The sequence below is a fragment of the Chiloscyllium plagiosum genome, chromosome 7 (genome assembly GCF_004010195.1).
Source record: "Chiloscyllium plagiosum isolate BGI_BamShark_2017 chromosome 7, ASM401019v2, whole genome shotgun sequence".
Lineage (NCBI taxonomy): Eukaryota > Metazoa > Chordata > Chondrichthyes > Orectolobiformes > Hemiscylliidae > Chiloscyllium > Chiloscyllium plagiosum.
In genome coordinates this window covers 36,522,595-36,526,691 of record NC_057716.1, presented here as the reverse complement: position 1 = coordinate 36,526,691, position 4,097 = coordinate 36,522,595, and positions in this window count along the sequence as shown.

Genomic DNA, 4,097 nt, shown 5'->3' with positions numbered 1-4,097 from the left:
TAGTACTGAGAGCTTGCTACTCCCCAAGCCAAACTGCACCAGTACAGTTACAATACTAGCACCTGTGCAACAATCTGGAAAACTGCCCAGGTTATGTTCTGTACACAAGAGACAGGACAAATTCAACCTGGCCAATTGCCATCCCATCAGTTTGCTTTTAATAATGTTCAATAGTGCTGTCAAGCAGCACCTTCTCAGCAATAACCTGCTCAGTGACATCCACTTAGGGTTCCACCAGGGCCACTCAGCTCCTGATCTCATTACAGCCTTGGTTCAAACATGGACAAAAAGAGCTGAATTCCAGAGGTGAGGTGAGAGTAACATCCCTTGACATCACACTGCATTGACCAAATGTGGCATCAAGGAGATCTAGCAAAACTGGAATTAGTGGGATAAGAGGCAAAATTTCTGTTGGTTGGAGTAATACCTGGTACACAGGAAGATGGTTATGGTTGCTGAAGGTATGCCATCTCAGCTCCAGAATTTCTCTGCAGGAGTTCTTCAGAGTACAACAATCATCAACTGCTTCATCAATGACCTTCCTCCATCATAAGAGGACACATTCGCTGATGATTGCACAATGTTCAGCACCATTAGCAACTCCTCAGATATTTAAGCAATCTATGCTCAAATGAAACAAAATCCCAACAACATCGAGGCGTGGGCTAATAAATAGCAAGTAACATTCACATCAGACAAATGTCACACAATGATCATCTGCAATAAGAGACAATCTAACCATTGCTCCTTGACATTCAATGGTGCTACCATCACCGAGTTCCTCTCTATAAATATCCTTGGCATTACCGTTGACAAGAAATTCATCTGGACTCACCATATGAACAGAGTTGCTATAACAAACAGGTCAAAGACTAGGAATATAGCAGCGGGCAACTCAACTCCTGACTTCCCAAAGTCTATCCATCATCAGCAGGAGGATGGGAACCTGAGGTGTAGTTGCAGTGCACAGGAGGATGACAGCAGAGAGGACAGGGACAGGATTTTACGGTCACAGGAATGCGATGGCAGACAGAAAGCTGCCAGAAGTATCCGAAATAAGGTAGGTGAGCTTGCATCATGGATAGGTACCTGGGGCTTCGATGTTGTGGCCATTTTGGAGACATGGATAGAGCAGGGTCAGGAATGGATGTTGCAAGTTCCAGGACTTAGATATTTCATTAAGAACAGGGAAGGTGGTAAAAGAGAGGAAGGTGTGGCCTTGTTAGTCAAGGACAATATAACAGTGGCTGAAAGAACCTTTGACGAGGACTTATCTACTGAGGCATTATGGGCTGAGGTTAGAAACAGGACAGTAGAGGTCACACTGCTGTGAGTTTTTTTATAGGCCTCCACAGAGTTCCAGGGATATGGAGGAGAGGATCAGCAAAACAATTCTGGGTAGGAGTGAAAGGAACAAGGTGATCATTATGGGGGACTTTAACTTCTCCAACATTGACTGGAAATACTATAACTCTAGTATATTGGATGGACCAGTTTTTGTCCAATGTGTACAGGAGGGTTTCCTGACACAGTATGTCGAAGAGCCAATAAGAGAGGAGGGCACACTGGATCTGTGCTTGGTAATGAACCAGGCCAGGTGTTTGATTTAGTTGTAGGTGAGCACTTTGGAGAGAGTGCCCATAATTCAGTTACATTCATTTTTGCAATGGAAAGGGATAGGTACATGCCATAGGCAACAGTTATAGATGGGGAAAGGGCAATTATAATGCGATTAGGCAAGACTTAGGATGCATAGAGTAGGGTAGCAAAATGCCGGGGACAGGGACAATCAAAATGTGGAGCTGGTTTAAGGAACAGATATTGCATGTCCTTGATAGGTATGTCCCTGTCAGGCAGGGAGGAAGTAATAAGGCAAGGGAGCCATGGTTTACTACAGAAATTGCAGTTCTTGCTAAGTGGGAGAAGGATGCTAATGTGATGATAAGATGAGATGGTTCAGATGAGGTGATGGAGAGTTACAGATTGGCTTGGAAGGATTTAAAGAGAGAGTTAAGAAGAGAAAAGGGTGAACACGAGCAGTCTTTAGCATGTAGAATAAAAGAGAACCCTAAAGCTTTCTATAGGTATATGAGGAATAAAAGGATGACTAGGGTAGGAATAGGGCGACCAAAGACAGAAATGGGAAGTTGCGTGTGGACCCTGTGGAGATCGGAGAGGTGCTGAACAAATATTCCTCATTGGTTTTCACCCAGGAAAAGGAGAATATTGTGGAGAAGAAGAATGAGATACGAGATATTAGACTAAAAAGGATCAAGGTTAGTAAGGTGGAGGTGTTACCAACTTGAGAAGGAGTCCCCTGGGCCGAATGGGATTTATCAGAGATTCTCTGGGAAGGTAGGGAGGAGATGTTGTAGCCTTTGGCTTTGATATTTGAGTCCTCATTGTCTACAGGTTTAGTACCAGAAGACTGGAGGATTGCAAATGTTGTGTCCTTGTTCAAGAAGGGCAGAAGAGATGACCCAGGTAATTATAGACCAGTGAGCCTTACGTCTGTTGTAGGAAATGCTTATCAGAGATAGGATTTATAATCATCTGCTAAGCAACAATTTGACTGCAGATAGTCAACATGATTTCGCCAAGGGTAGGTCATGTCTCACAAACCTCATTGAGTTTTTTGAGAAGGTGACCAAGCATGTGGATGAGGATAGGGCAGTTGACATCGTGTACATGGACTTCAGTAAACCCTTTGATAAGATTCCACATGATAGGCTATTGGAGAAAATGCAAATGAAATTGGATAGAGGGTGATTTAGCAGTTTGGATTAGAAACTAGCTTTCTGTAAGAAGGCAGCAAGTGGTGGTTGATGAAAAGTATTCAGCCTGGAGTCCGGTTACTAGCAGTGTGCCACAAGGACCTGTTTTGGGACCAATGCTGTTTGTCATTTTTATAAATGACTCAGAAGCAGGCTTAGGTGAATGGGTTAGTAAGTTTGCAGATGACACTGAAGTCGGTGGAGTAGTGGACAGTGCGGAAGAATGTTGCAGGTTGCAGGGGGACTTGGATAAACTGCGGAATTGGGCTGAGAGGTGGCAAATGGAGTTCAATGCAGATAAATGTGGCGTGATTCACTTTGGGAAGAATAATGGGAAGGCAGAATACTGGGTCAGTGCAAAGATTCTTGGAAGTGTGGATGTGCAGAGGGATCTTGGAGTCCATGTACATAGATACCTGAAAGTTGCCACCTCGGTTGATAGTGCTGTTAAGAAGGCATATGGTGTGTTAGGTTTTACTGGGAGAGGGATTGAGTTTCAGAGCCATAATGTCATGCTGCAACAGTACAAAATGCTAGTGCGGCTGCACTTGGAATATTGTGTACAGTTCTGGTTGCTGCATTACAGGAAGGATATGGAAGCATTGTAAAAGGTGCAGAGGAGATTTATCAGAATGTTGCCTGGTCTGGAGGGAAGATCTTATGAGGAAAGGCTGAGAGACTTGGGTCTGTTCTCATTGGAAAGAAGAAGGCTAAGAGGGAATTTGATAGAGACAGCTTGAACAAGTGGGCACAGCAACAAATTGAGGGGTGATAGATTTAAGACAGATGTCAGAGGCAGGTTCTTTACTCAGAGAGTGGTAAGGGCATGAAATGCCCTGCCTGCCAATGTGGTTAACTCCACATTAGGGAGATTTAAACAATCCTTGGATAAGCACGTGGATGATGATGGAATAATGTAGGGGGATGGGCTTAGATTAGTCCACAGGTTGGTGTAACACCAAGGGCCGAAGGGCCTGTTCTGTGCTGTATTGTTCTATGCTGGAAATGTGTTGCTGGAAAAGCGCAGCAGGTCAGGCAGCATCCAGGGAACAGGAGAATCGACGTTTCGGGCATAAGCCCTTCTTCAGGAATGAGGAAAGTTTGTCCAGCAGGCTAAGATAAAAGGTAGGGAGGAGGGACTTGGGGGAGGGGCGTCGGAAATGTGATAGGTGGAAAGAGGTCAAGGTGATCTCCCAGACCGTCCATAACCTCATCACCTCGGGGGATCTCCCATCCACCGCCTCCAACCTCATAGTCCCACAACCCCGCACCGCCCGTTTCTACCTCCTGCCCAAAATCCACAAACCTGACTGCCCCGGCCGA